The sequence below is a fragment of the Erinaceus europaeus genome, chromosome 10 (assembly GCF_950295315.1).
Source record: "Erinaceus europaeus chromosome 10, mEriEur2.1, whole genome shotgun sequence".
In the NCBI taxonomy this organism is placed as follows: Eukaryota; Metazoa; Chordata; class Mammalia; order Eulipotyphla; family Erinaceidae; genus Erinaceus; species Erinaceus europaeus.
In genome coordinates this window covers 120,667,762-120,683,236 of record NC_080171.1, presented here as the reverse complement: position 1 = coordinate 120,683,236, position 15,475 = coordinate 120,667,762, and the positions used below count along the sequence as shown (strand labels likewise).

Below are 15,475 nucleotides of genomic sequence, written 5' to 3'. Positions count from 1 at the left end.
CTGAACCTGCATAATCCTGGCAGAGTTTTGTTTGTTTGTTTGTTTGTTTTAAAGAGAGATGAAAGGCAGAGAAACAGGGAGGAGAAACACTGCAGCATTGCTTCACTCGTGAATTTTTCCCAGTGCAGGACTTCCATAGGCTGATTGAAGGCTTAAACCCAGCTCCTCTGTATGCTGAAGTGTGTGCTGTTAACAGGTGAACTATCTTCCATCTCCCAGAATGTGGCTGCTTTGTACAACATTTAAAATGTCATTTTGTTATTGTTCTTTGGAAAGATGTACTAGACATTTGGAAAAATACACGTGTCAAGACTTACCCACCCACCCCACCCCCCAGCACTGCTCAGCTCTGGTTTATGGAGGTGCAGGGTTATTGAACCTGGGATCTTGGATTTTCAGGCGTGAGAGTCTGTTTGAGTAATCATTATGTTATTTCCCCTGCCTCTCCTATACTTTTTTTTTTTAATTGATGCTTCAAAATTAGTGTTAACCAACAAAGGTGGTTTAAACAAACTTCTTGCAGAAATCCCCCCATGCCGCTGCTTCTGATGTACATGGAAGAGAACCCAAAATATCACTGACACAGAACCCAAGAGTCCTCCTTCATCTAAGGGATGTCCTCATTGTGAATTGGGGGGTAATTTGAGAAGCTGCAGAGGGGAGTGAGAGGAGAAGTGAAGAGAAGGAGTCAGCTGTCCCTGTGGGCCACAGAGCAGGAGCTGTTTGTGATGTGTGTAAGCTGGGCTTGACTGCTCTTTCCTCTCAGGTGGGACTGAGGGCCTGGACAGGCTCAGGGACTTCCAGGCAGGGCTGTTGCTCCTTGAGCATCCTCTGGACCTGTGAGCTCCAAAGCAGAGCTCTGGTCAGATCACTGACTAGGCTACATGGCCTGCTGCAGTCATGTTCTCTTATCTTCAGCAGAAGTCAGACCACTGCTTCCACATCGGTTTGACCTCCATGGAGTATTTACATACATCATTCTAGCTTTGGGAGCTGAGAAAAAAAAGAAAGAAAGAAAGAAAGAAAAAGAAAAGAAAAAAATCCCCCAACTCCCCAGAGCCCCGCCCCACTAGGGAAAGGGAAAGACAGGCTGGGAGTATGGATTGCCCTGCCAATGCCCATGTTCAGCGGGGAAGCAATTACAGAAGCCAGACCTTCCACCTTCTGCATCCCACAATGACCCTGGGTCCATGCTCCCAGAGGGTTAAGGAATAGGAAAGCTATCAGGGGATGGGATATGGAGTTCTGAGGGTAGAAATTGTGTGGAAATGTACCCCTCTTATCTTATAGTCTTGTCAATATTTCCACTTTATATATAAAAATTTAAAAAAATTAAAAAAATCAGACTTCTATCACACATGAATGTCACAGTCACAGAAGTAAACTTTATTTCTGGCAACAAAATTTATATTCCAACTCTAATCTACCATTTCTGACAGCGGAAAAACTTCATCTAGTCACAGGCACAGCCAGTCAGCTTCATCCAATTTAACACCTTTCTGAGTTGCTTCTGGATAAAAATTCAAATATATTCAGAAGCTCCCCCACCTCCCCACCTCTCCCTGCCCCTGTCTGCATTTTGGGCAGTGCCTTTATAGAGGCAGTCTGGGGCTGGAAGTCTGGTCTGGCCCTCCCTGAGCTGACCCTCTGACCTCAGTGAAATTGGATAATGCCTTCCTGGGATGCAAATGGGGTGGGAGTGGGGGCACACAGCTATGACTGCCCTAAGGACCTTTATCCCCGGCCAGGAGTGTCTGTCAAACTGAGAATCAATCCCTCTCTCTACCCTTCTGTCTCAATGGCTGAAATCATCACCCCTTAGACAAGGCAAGGACCCTCTGACCCCACCATGCCTTAGCTTAACAGCTGCCAGTTCTGCCATTCTTTTTGCCCCTGGGATGTCTGCGGTTGCCTCCTGTAATCAGTGAAAACACAGGAGGCAAACTTCTTGGGGGCAGCGTGTAATAATCCCAGCTCCTCCCAGACACACGTGGGCTTTATCCTGGGGGCGGGGAGACACTGAGTGTATAGCCTCCAATCACTTATTATGTCACACACACACACCCACCTAAACCTTTTCCTTTCCCCACTTGGGAATGAGGCCTAACAACAACAACAACAACAATAACAACAACAACCAAAACTTGTTCTGCAGGTTCATTTCTCTTTCCAGAACTCCTTTGTCTCACTTGAAATAGTGCCAAGGATTTGGAAGCTTTGGTGTTTCTTTTTTTCTTTTTTTTTCTTCTCCTCCTCCTCCTCCTCCTCCTCCTCCTCCTCCTCCTCCTCCTCCTCCTCCTCCTCCTCCTCCTCCTCCTTCTTCTTCTTCTTCTTCTTCTTCTTTTTTGGTTTGTTAGTTTCTCTCTTGACAGTTTCTCCCTGGGGCATGTAGTGAACTGACCACCTCTCTTGGAATATGGATTTTGAGAAGGGCCTGAGGGTAATGAAGAGGAATGTTTATTTATGCCAGATTGTATCCTATCCCCCTGACTAAGGGCAGCCAAGCCTGACTCAGCAGTCGGGGTTCACACTGGGTTCTGACTTCCTGGAGATTCCAACAATATTCCTGGCTACCCTCCACACCTGGCAGGGACTCCTACAGCGCTTAGCTCTGTCCCCTCGTCACTGAGGAAACTAGGGCATGTCCCTCCATGTTGTCAGAGGTGACAGTGTTTTGCTTTGTCTTCTCCTCTGCATCTCTCTTTCTTATTAGTCACTTAATATTGATTTACAAGGTAATAGGGTGCAACTCTGCACCGTTCCCACCACCAGAATTCTGGATCCTCAGTCCCTCCATGGGAAGCTACCGCGGTTCTCTCACAGCTACAAATATGGGTTGACTTATTTCTACAAGTATCTGTCTATATTTGCCCACCCCCCCACACCCCTTTAGGTTGTTCCCTCTTCTCTTCCTTTCGAAGTCTCTCTCTCCCTCTCCCTCTCCCTCTCCCTCTCCCTCTCCCTCTCTATCTCTCTCTCTCTCTCTCACACACACACACACACACACACACACACACACACACGCGTCACTACATCCAAATGTCCCTCCCTTTTTTCCTCTTCTCTTTCTAGGTCCTGATGGAGTTGCAAGTTCCAAGCCCTCTGGTCATCTTCCCCTTATCATTTCTCCCACACTGGACCAAAATTGTTTTTGAGGTGCAGAAGGTAGGAGGAGTTCTGGAAAGACAATGATTTTTACCTTGGTGAAAATATAAATATAAGGATGTTGCTTTTTCTGATTTTTGTTTTCCTAAGAAGTCTTTATGAGTAATACCCTTTGTTATGTGTGTATATATACATACATACTTATAATTATTATTTAAAAATTTTATATTTATCTTTATTGGATAGAAACAGCCAGGAATCAAGAGGGAAAGGGGAGATAGAGAGGGAAAGAGACAGACACCTGCAGCCCTGCTTCACTGCTGGCAAAGCTTTCCCTCTGCAGGTGGGGACCAGGGGCTCAAACCCAGGTCCTTGTGCATTGTAACGTGTGCACTCAACCAGGTGCGCCACCACCTGGCCCCCCTACTTATGATTACATATCTATAATCTTAATTTTATTTCTGTTAACAAACTTACGGTTGGATTTTTTTAAGAGTATAAGATGTACTTATATGTGCGCATATATAATACTTCCCCCCCCCCCCACAAACTTCTGCTTGGATATTTTTAAGAGCTGGCTGTCTCATCAAGGTGGAGGGTTTTAGACAGAGAGGGTCTGAGACCAGGGAAGGCTAATTTTCCTGCCTCCTCTCTGCCCCATGTGCTAGTTCTGTTTCTTCCAGACAACCTAAGGGTCACCCTACTTTGCCTCCCCAGCACTTCCTTTTGCCTTTGCTTCAGGCAATAGCTTCTTCTTCTGTTATCTTTAAAGCTGCCCTGTACTTACCCATTCCCTGAAGGTTCTTTTCCTCCCAAAAGATTGCTGTTAAAAGCAAACACAGGGACCATCACACCTAGCTGAGCGCCCATGTTACAATGCGCAAGGACCTGGGTTCGAAGCCCCTGTCCCCACCTGCAATGGGAAAGCTTTGTGAGTGGTGAAGCAGGTCTGCACGTGTCTTTCTGCCTCTCCCTCTCTATCACTCCCTTCTTTCTCCATTTCTGGTTGTTTCTATCCAATAAATAAAGATAATTTTTAAAAAATTTTAAAAAAAAGCAAACAGACTTGATGCAGTCTTCCTCCTCACCTCTCCCCACCCTCAAGGACTGACTTTATGTGTTTTTTTTTCATTCATTATTAAAAAATTTTTATTATCATTTCTTTATTGGATAGAGACAGTCAGAAATCAAGAGGAAGGGAAAGACAGAGGGTAAGAGACAGAAAGACACCTGCAACCCTGCTTCACCACTTGTAAAGCTTTGCCCCTGCAGGTGGGGACTCAGGACTCGAACCTGTGTCCTTGAGCGTTGCAACATGTGCTCTCAACCAGGTGCGCCACCACCCGGCCCGACTGACTTTATGTTTTAAGGGCATTTACTTTTAACTGCAGGACATAGGGCGCCGGAGGTGGCGCACCTGGTCAAGCACACAGTACTAAGTTCAGTACTGAGGAATTGGGTTCAAGCCCCCTCTATCTCCTTCCCCCACCTGCAGGGGGGATGCTTCACAAGGAGTGAAGCAGGTCTGCAGGCTTCTCTCTTTTCTCTCTCCATCTCTGTCCTTCTCTTCTCTCTCAATTTTTCTCTGTCCTAGCCAATAAAATGGAAAAAAATGGCCTCCAGGAGTGGTGGATTCATAGTGCCTATACCAAGCCCCAGTGGTACTGCCTGGAGGCTGAAACAAACAAACAAAAAAACATACACCAAACAGTAATAATTACAGGACATAGTAAATCACTAAATTGGCCAGTGTTCCTGTGTTGGATTGCTCTGCCTCCCTGATCTTTAAGTCCCAGCTGAGTTTGAGCAGTGGAAGACACAGGAAGGAATGAGAAGGTGGAGGAGAGAGTAAGAGTTTGCTTCCTCTTTCTCCAAGGAAGTAAGGACCTGTGTTTCTTGACCACCCCTCCCTCTCCCCACACACAACACACACTTGGAAGGTAACTTCAGCTTCAAAGATCTTTGGTTTCTGTAACCTTGTTTTTGTTCTGTCTGACCTAGGACTAGTGACAGCTCATGCTTCTAAGTGCTAGCGTTTTTGTTTTTATTATTATTATTAATTTTTTGACCTTTATTTATTTATTGGATAGAGACAGTTAGGAATCTAGAGAGAAGGGGGTGATAGAGAGGGAGAGAGACACCCTCTTGTATCATGCTTCACCACTTGTGAAGCTTTCCTTCCCCTGTAGGTGGACACTGGGGGCTTGAACCCGGGTCCTTGCACATTGTAATGTATGCTCAACCAGGCACACCACTACACAGCCCCTTATTATTATTATTTTAAAAACTAAAAATATTTTTATTTATCATTGGGTAGAGACAGAGAGAAACTGAGAGAGGAGATGGGAGGGAGAGAGGGACAGAGACAAGAGTTCTATTCACCACCTATGAAGCTTTCCCCCTGCAGGTGGAATCCAGGGGCTGGAACCTGGGTACTTGTGCCCTGTAATGTGAGTTCTTAACCAGGTGCGCCACTGCCTGGCCCCTTATTATTATCATTTGTAATCGTTGGTTTCTTGCCACCTGTTAAGTCCTCTCACAGACTCTCAGTGTGTTATCCTTGCCTACCAGGACCCTAATTGAATTCTTGCAGTTAGATATTTAGAACACAGATCCCCAAGCACATTGATGCCTCTAATCTATAGCCTCCTGGGAGCTGTGTTAGAAAAGCAGCTTTGGAAGGAGATTCCCAGGTGATGTGTTTGCATTTTAAAGATAAAAAAAACACTGCAGTGGAGGTGGGCTCCTTTCTCTGGGAGAACATAGCCAGGAAGGAGCCCTGCTGGGTTTAAGCTTTCTATTCTGATTGTGACTGCTGTCTTTCTGGGGAAAGCCCACAACTGCCCCAGGTTTGAGCCCTGCTTCCCACCTTCTCCACAATTGTCATTCTGAAGTAAAATCCGCGTCCCCTCCAACTCCTTATTTGTTAAGTTAGTGGGCAGCTGTGCCCATCCTCTGAATTCAACACAACGCCATAGGTGTTGGGGATGCAGGAGAAGAAAGAGATACACCCCAGGCCCTCAATACAGCGAATACAGTCTAGGAATGAGACGAGTTCACAAAGTCAAGACAGCAGGAAGTACATGCTGCAGCAGATAGCAGCACAAGGAGGTGGAGCTAGGCATCAACGTTATCTAAGTCAGAGCTACTGGCTACTAAGCTTGAATGTACAGAAGCGCCCCCATAAACAGACGGAGACCATGGAAAACAGATGCTTTCTCACGTCAATGGTATTTGGACATCCTGAGTAAAGGTAGCCGATTACCCTACTCTCCCCCTCAGGCTTCCACTTTATGTCACGTTGGCCAAATTGTTCTCAAAATCACTGTTCTCAAATTGTTCTCAAAATCACTGTTCTCAAAGGAACAGTGGAGTCGAGTGTTTGCACTGAGGCAGCAGGAGCCCTCAAGGAATTGAGGTGCTGACTTTTTTTTTTTTTTTTCTGAACAGGAAATTCATGGGACAAATTCATAAACTGTCTCTGAAATAAATTTCAGTGCAATGTTATTAAAAAGAGAGCCACTCCATTCCCCCTTGAGTGATTAGTGAAATGCCTGCCTATTCAGGGGCTGAGGAGATGGCATCATGTTTATTCAAAAAGTTTTCATACCCGAGGCTCTGAGGACCCCAGGTTGGGTCCTAGTACCACCTTAAACTAGAGCTCGGCAGTGTTTCTGTGGCTGTTGGCATCCCCACCTCCTCTATCTATATGTAATCATTAAAGTAAATAGATACAGGATTTTTAAAGAAAAGATTGATTTGTTTCAATGAAAAAAGAAATGCCTACTTAAGTCACAGTCTTTTGTTAGGCAATACGTTGTTAAGTCTCAAGGATCCATGTAAATGAAATGACAGCTTCCAAATTAGTCAAGCATAATGGGGGGACCCTTATGACTTTTTGAAAGAAATACAGACAGGGCCATGAATACTGATAGAGCCATTCATTCAGGGGACCAGGTGTGTTACTCAGAATGTACTCCACCCATATTTTTGCTTTCTCTTCCTGGCATTAGAATTGAGGCCCAGAAAAAAAAAAAAAAAAGATTTCTTTGTCATTCTGGATTCTTCCATGACCATTCCTCCTCTGACACAAGTGATACACCTTCAGTCAGTAACTTCTCTGGGCTCTCTCTCTGTTTGCAAGCAGCTATAACTTGTGTTCAGGTCTATGGCTACTTGCAGGACTTGATCCTGATGGATAGTCCTTCTTTTTCCTGGTGTGTCATAGCTTTATTATGCAGGAAATGACTGAATCAATCAGCAGTCTCTGGGAATTCCAAAGAAGTGGGCAGGGTAAAAAAAAAAAAAAAACAGAAAACTAGAAAGGGGGGCGGGCAGGCTGTAGGTGTCTCTCTGTTTCTTTGCCTTTCTGTCTCCCCCACCCTCTCAATTTCTGTCTCTATCCAATAATAAATAAAAATATTTAAAAAAGAAAACTAGAAAGGGACAGTGTTGTATCTAGAATCTGTGAACTTGCATGTTGATGTGAAACAATAGTCTTAAAGATGGACATAAGACTTTGCACACTGGATCTTGTGTGAGCCACTGCCCTGCCCCCAGAACTTATCTTTTCAGAAGGGGGGGGGGGCACAGTGCTAAACAAAACAGCAATTTGAGGTCAAGTTACCGAGAGGATTCTAGAGTTATTAATTTATACCCACTCAACTGCAGCTAAAAATTAGCTGCTATTGGTTTATGTGCTGTAGGCTTCCCCCCCGCCACACACACACCTTTTTATTTATTATTAGAAACAGAGAGAAACTAAGAAGGGAGGGGAGATAGAGAGTAAGAGAGACAGTCAGACACCTGTAGCCCTGCTTCACCACTCGCAAAACATTCCCCCTGCAGGTGGGGACCAGGGGCTTGAACCTGGGTCCTTGCGCTCTGTGATGTGTGGCTCGACCAGGTGTGCCATTGTCTGGCCTCCTCTCCTCCATTCTTATAGTGAAAAAAACTATCTTGTCATATCTATACTGAAGCAAAATAAATGCCAGAGAGGTGTTCTCCAGGTATAAGAATCTAAAAAAGGATAATTCATAGAGATTGGTGTTGATGAGGACGAAGACGAAAATCCAGAGGAGGGAAATGGACTTCAGGGAGAGGACTCCAGTGATCTCACCGGTATTCTTCTGCTGGAATGTGGTTAGGAGAGCGTTTTTTCCTAGAGCTGTGCTCAGCTCTGCCTTATGGTGGGAGATGGGGGATTGCAGCTGGGACCTCAGAATCTGTTTGCATAACTATTATACCATTTCCCAGACTCCACTGGAAGCCCCCTTTTTTTTTTCTCCTATGCCCCTGTAGGTTTATGTGTTCATGGTTAGGCCAAAACTTTCATGGCCATTACCAATGAAGCCAGTTCCTGTTGGGTATGTTGTAAATAAAGGATGGACTCCTTCTGATGCCATATATGCACCAGCACGTCTTTTTGAAGTGACTGACCATTTAGTTCTCTTCTCATTCTTGGCCACATTATTCTAAAGTCCTCGCTGCCCTCAGATTGCTGAGCCCTTAAAAAAACAATGTAAGATTGTGTCATTTAAAATCTGATAAAAAGAATTTAGACAAAATTTTACCTTGGTGAAAACTCCCAATCAAAGTTGTAAAAACGAAAAAAAAAAATTGGTATTAAGATAAAAAGTACCCAGAAAGCAGATGTTTTTCTTTTCTCCACATCTCACTAATACTTACCGGGTCCTGTTTTGGTGGTGAAGATTTTTACTGGTAAGAGGTAGAATCTCAGTAGTTTTCTTCCTTTTTTTTTTTTTTTAGTTTTTTTTTTTTATTATTGGGGAATTAATGTTTTACACTCAACAGTAAGTACAATAGTTTGTACATGCATAGCATTCCCCAGTTTCCCATATAACAATACAACCCCCACTAGGTCCTCTGAACCCTTCTTGGATCTGTATTCTCCCCACCCACCCACCCCAGAGTCTTTTACTTGGGTGCGATACGCCCATTCCATTTCAGGTTCTACTTGTGTTTTCTTTCCTGATCTTGTTTTTCAAATTCTGCCTGAGAGTGAGATCATCCCATATGCATCCTTCTGTTTCTGACTGATTTCACTCAACATGATTTTTTCAAGGTCCATCCAAGATCGGCTGAAAATAGTGAAGTCACCATTTTTCACAGCTGAGTAGTATTCCATTGTGTATCTAGACCACAACTTGCTCAGCCACTCATCTGTTGTTGGACACCTGGGTTGCTTCCAGGTTTTGGCTATTACAAATTGTGCTGCCAAGAACATATGTGTACACAGATCTTTTTGGATGGATGTGTTGGGTTCCTTAGGCTCTATCCCCAGGAGAGGAATTGCAGGATCATAGGGCAGGTCCATTTCTAGCCTTCTGAGAGTTCTCCAGACTGTTCTCCACAGAGGTTGGACCAATTACATTCCCACCAGCAGTGTAGGAGGGTTCCTTTGCCCCCACGCCCTCTCCAGCATTTGCTGCTGTTACCTTTTCTGATGTATGACATCCTTACAGGAGTAAAGTGGTATCTTGTTGTTGTCTTTATTTGCATTTCTCTGACAATCAGAGACTTGGAGCATTTTTTCATGTGTTCCTTGGCCTTTTGGATCTCTACTGTGGTGAATATTCTGTCCATGTCCTCCCCCCATTTTTGAATGGGGTTATTTGTTGTCTTGTTGTTGAGTTTGGCAAGCTCTTTATATATGTTGGTTATTAAACTCTTGTCTGATATATTGTTGGTATGCTTCTAAAAACCCTTTCTGTTTCATTAGTTTAATCCCCCCTGCTTAACACTATTCTATTTACATAACCACTTCATTCTATTTACATAACCGCTGTTAACAGGGCATTGGTGGTTCAGTGATGGAATTCTCGCCTGCTCCGCCCCCTCTCCTTGTCATACCCTGATTTTCACCAGTCACTTTTCTCTCCACCCTCTCTGCATCACATCCTGTTCCCACCCTACTAGGCTAGTATATTTATAAGGACAAGATTGTTTGTAGTTTAGTTTAGCTTAGCTTGGTATAGATTGTGCTGCGTCCTGCATGAATAAAGAGATACTGCGTACACCCAGCCATGAGTCCTGGGTCGCCTGTTACCCGCCCGTGAAGCCAGCCCGGCGAAAACAACATATGGCGCCCAAACAAGGGACTGACATAAGCCCTGAAACAGGGACCGGCATGGACGTGGGACCTAACCCGCCCATCGCCCAGATAAGTAAACTTGGCTACCCATCTGCCATGGGTTGCCTTTCTACTTATGAAGAGGTTTGCCAAAGCCTCTACTGTTTCATCGTGAGACAGTTTACTCTGTCTCTGGAACATTTTGCTCTGGGCCACACTTTGTTTCCCTGACCGGGAACTTTGGTTTCTTGTAACCCTAATCATAGAGCTTGGGAGATGCATGGATATTTCTCCTTGGACTTTCTGGATTCCATCTCCCATGTTTCCTGAGGAAAAGGACTACATTTTGCTCCAGGCTACAGTTTGGTTGTTTATGACCGTGATCGTAGACCTTGGGATATGCATGGGGATTTCCCCTGGGACTTTCTGGACCTCTTCTCGCATGGTTCCCGCTGAGAAGGACTACTCTAATTTGAGGAGCTAATTCCAGTACCCTGGAAGTTCCTAAGAATGGAGACACGTGGTTAGTTCTACTCTCCTGATTGGATTCTTTCTTCGATGGGAAGACACTTTTAAAAATGGGTGCCTGAAGCAATCCAGCAGAAACAGTCAAAAGCACCCTAAATGGAATTTTGAGGAGCTTTTTGGACTAGGACGCCTGCCGGGGACTCATGGTGAGATCTGTTTCATAAGAGAGTGATTTAAATGACTGAATTTTTGTATGACATTGACTTAAAAAAAATGCTAGATGCAGCCATGATTTCTAGACACATCCAGAAACAATCCAAAAAATTGTTTTTTCCCTCCTTTGATTTCTTTTTTTACATCTTGGCATAAATCTGAAATGTTTAATCCTGAAACTGTATGAGTTATGGGCAGGGCAGATAGTGCAATGATTATGTTAATTATTCTCGTGCCTGAGGCTTCTACCGTGGTTCTTCTGTTTACCTTTCCACATTTTATTGAGTTTAAACTGTTTAAACAACCTTAAAGTCATACTAGAAAGGACTTCCAATTATAATGGAGTTATCAATTATAGTAAACTTCTAATCTGCTACAAGTTTTGTTTGACAAGTAAGTGAATTTCAGCTGTCAAGTCTTCACATGAAAAAGCATCTACTCAAATGGAATTCCTGGAAATCCATTTGGATCCTGTTCTCTGACATTGCCCACAAGATGGAATGACTACAACACACCCCCGGAAACCATTGATGTGACCTGGCACGAACTGAAGAAACAGATTCACAGACTCCAAAGATCACTCTCTACAGAAAAGAATTCTGGTGGCCGACATTCCCCATCGAGACAGACATGCAGCGTTTCATCCCTTGGCATTTTCTTCTGTGGTCAGCTACTTTGGACTGACACCTTCATCGGACTTACTGGTACACGCTGCTGTGTTTCTCAAAGACTAACTTCAGCCAATTGCCTTGAGACTTTATAGACCATGTCCCCTCGCCTTCAGGCTCTGTTCCCAGAGTCAGAAAACTCCCCCTCCTTATTAGGTTATGCCCACAGAGGCAGGAAACGCCCTTTGAGGCAAGAGATGCCCCCAGAGGCATGAAGCACTCCCAGAGGCAAGAAATGCCCTTTTGCCTGCTAGCCCTTGCCCTTTGAGGTAAAAAATATTCCCCTTGGCATCACACTGGTTATTGATGCTCACCTATTTTGTTTTCCATGTCTTATGCCAGTTCTTTTGAAAACGCCTGTACAAAATAGGTTTCTGTTCACCCCACAATCCTGATACTATGGCCATTAGTTAAAAAGAAAGGGAGAATTGTTGGTATGCTTCTAAAACCCCTTCTGTTTCATTAGTTTAATCCCCCCTGCTAAACACTATTCTATTTACATAACCACTTCATTCTATTTACATAACCGCTGTTAACAAGCACCACCCTCCCTCCAGTGCATTGGTGGTTCAGTGATGGAATTCTCGCCTGCTCCGCCCCCTCTCCTTGTCATACCCTGATTTTCACCAGTCACTTTTCTCTCCACCCTCTCTGCATCACATCCTGTTCCTACCCTACTGGGCTAGTATATTTATAAGGACAAGATTGTTTGTAGTTTAGTTTAGCTTAGCTTGGTATAGATTGTGCTGCGTCCTGCATGAATAAAGAGATACTGTGTACAGCTCAACCATGAGTCCCTGGTCGTCTGTCTCCCGTCAATGAAGCTCAGTCCAAAAATGTATGGCATGTAAAGATCTTCTCCCATTCTGTGAGGGGTCTCTTGGTTTGGGTAGTGGTATTTTTTGCTGTGTAGAAGCTTTTTAATTTGATGTACCAATAGCTTTATACTTGCCTTAGTCTTCTTTGTAATTGGATTTGTTTCATTGATGATGTCTTTAAAATTTATGCGGAAAAGAGTTCTGCCAATATTTTCTTGTAAGTATCTGATAATTTTTGGTCTAACATCCAAGTCCTTGATCCACTTGGAATTTACTTTTGTATTTGGTGAACTATAGTGGTTCAGTTTCATTCTTCTGCATATTTCAGCCCATTGTTTCCAACACCATTTGTTGAAGAGACTCTACTTTCCCCATTTAATAGTCTGAGCCCCTTTGTCAAAGATTAGATGTCCATAGGTGTGAGGGCTCACTTCTGGGCTCTCAATTCTATTCCACTGGTCAGTATGTCTATTCAAAACCAAGCAGTTTTGATGATAATGGCCCTATAATACAATTTGAGATCTGGGAGTGTGATGCCTCTGATTCTGTTCTTTTTTCTCAAAATTGTTTTGGCAATTCTAAGTCTTTTATGGGTCCAGATAAACATTTGTAGCATTTTTTCTATTATCCTAAAAAATGTGCTTGGGATCTTGATGGGGATAGCATTAAATTTGTAGATGGCTCTGGGTAGTATATTCATTTTGAGGATGTTAATTCTACCAACCCATGAACATGGAATATCTTTCTACTTCTTTGTGTCTTTTTCAGTTTCCTTGAGTAGTGACTCATAATTTTCAGTATACAAGTCTTTCACTTCTTTGGTTAGGTTTACTCCTAGATATTTTATTGTTTTAGTTGCTATAGTAAAAGGAATTAATTTCTGGATTTCAACTTCTTCTAGCTTAGTGTTTGCATAGAGGAATGCTACTTTTGAATGTTAATTTTGTGGTCTGACACTTTACCGTATTTTCTGATGATTTCCAAAAGCTTCTTGCTGGATTCCTTAGGATTTTCTGTGTATACTATCATGTCATCTGCAAATAGGGAGAGTTTGACTTCTTCTCTTCCAAGCTGTATCCCCTTAATTCCTTGCTCCTGCCTGATTGCTATGGCAAGAGCTTCCAACACTATGTTGAATGGTAATGGTGATAGTGGGCAGCCCAGTCTTGTACCTGATCTGAGTGGAAATGCTTCCAGTTTTTCACCATTGAGTATGATGTTGGCTGTAGGTTTGCTATATATAGACTCCACTATCTTGAGGAATTTTCCATCTATTCCCGTTTTTTTATAGTGTTTTGATCATAAAGGGATGTTGTATTTTGTCAAAGGCTTTCTCTGCATTTATTGATATGACCATGTGGTTTTTGGTCTTGCTTTTGTTGATGTGGTGGATCACATTGATTGATTTACGTATATTAAACTAACCTTGCATGCCTGGGTTAAACCCGACTTGGTCATAATGAACAATCTTTTTAATATACTGTTGTATCTGGTTGTCTAGAATTTTGTTCAGTATTTTAGCATCTATGTTCATCAGAGATATTGGTCTGTAGTTTTCTTTTTTGGTTGTATCCCTGTCTGCTTTTGGTATCACAGTGATGTTGGCTTCATAGAAGCTGGCAGGGAGTTTTCCAGTTTCTTCAATTGTTGTATGCTTTACATTGGGTTGTTCTAGCTCTCCCCTGCCAAGAAAATTGGATCAGTCCTGCTAATTTCACGGGCCTGCTTGGCCCCGCCCCAAAAAGAACCCCGGGAGGGTTCCAGAGTTCCAGAGTTGGACAGTTGAAGAGAGAGAGAGTGCTTGGCGCTGCTGCGGGAAAAGAGGCAGCAGAGTTCTGTTTGGTGATTAGTTTGTCTTAGTTTATAAATCGTTGTTCCTGAATAAAGAAATACAGCTTCCCTGCCCAGCCGTATGTCTCTGGTCATCTCTGTTACCCACCTGTGAAGCTAGCCCAGCCAGCTAGAGCCTCTGAATTTTAACAACATTCAATCTTCTGGAAGACTTTTAAAAGTAGAGGTATTAGTTCTTCTTTGAAGGTTTTGTAGAATTCATTTGTAAAACCATCTGGTCCAGGACTTTTATTTTTGGGTAGATTTTTGATAACTGTTTCAGTTTCATTAGTTGTGATGGGCCTTTTCATGTTATCCATTTCCTCTTTACTTAGTTTTGGAAGTTGGTAGGTATCTAGGAAATCATCCATTTCTTCTAGGTTCTCTAGCTTGGTGGCATAAAGTTGTTCATTGAAGCCTCACATGATATGTTGAATTTCTGCGGTGTCTGTTGTGATATCTCCTCTTTCATTTACTATCTGATTTATTTGGGTCTTTTCCCTTTTTTGTTTTGTGAGTCTGGCTAAAGGTTTGTCAATTTTGTTCACTCTTTCGAAGAACCAACATTTACTTTCATTGATCTTTTGTATGGTTTTCCTATTCTCAATGTTATTTATTTCTACCCTAACTTTAGTTATTTCTGTCCTTCTCGTTGCTTTAGGGTTCCATTGTTCTTCTTCTTCTAGGTCTTTATGATGTGCAATCAGGCTGTTTATTTGTGCTTTTTCTTATTTCCTACTGTGTGCTTGTATAGCTATGAACTTCCCTCTCAGTACTGCCTTATTTGTGTCCCAAATATTTTGATAGCTTGTGCCTTCATTTTCATTGAAGTCTTAAAACATTTTGATTTCTTCCTTTATTTCCTCTTTGACCCAGAGGTTGTTAAGAAGTGTACTGTTGAGCTTCCACATTTTGGGACTATTACTAATCTTTTGTTGATTGTTAAGTGTTAGTTTAATTCCACTGTGGTCTGAGAAGATACTTGGGATGATTTCAATGCTCTTGAATTTGCTGATGCTGTCTTTGTGGCCTAACATATGGTCTATCCTTGAGAATGACCCATGTGGATTTGAGTAAAATGTGTATTCCAGTTTCTTGGGATGAATGACTCTGAAAATGTCCAATAGTGCTAGTTTATCTATCTCTTCATTTAGCTCCTGTATGTCTTTATTGATTTTCTGCCTGGATGATCTGTCAAGTGGAGAGAGTGGGGTGTTGAAGTCCCCTACTATGACTGTGTTGCTGTTAATATATTGCTCTAGCTCTTTCAGTAGAAGTTT

The 15,475-nt window shown here is 42.8% G+C and overlaps 1 protein-coding gene across 4 annotated transcripts in view; it reads left to right on the top strand.

The window, feature by feature from the left end:
• ARHGAP28 (Rho GTPase activating protein 28) overlaps positions 1-15,475 on the top strand; it is a 203,347-nt gene that overhangs the window by 75,929 nt on the left and 111,943 nt on the right. The gene's annotated exons all lie outside the window — the stretch shown is intronic.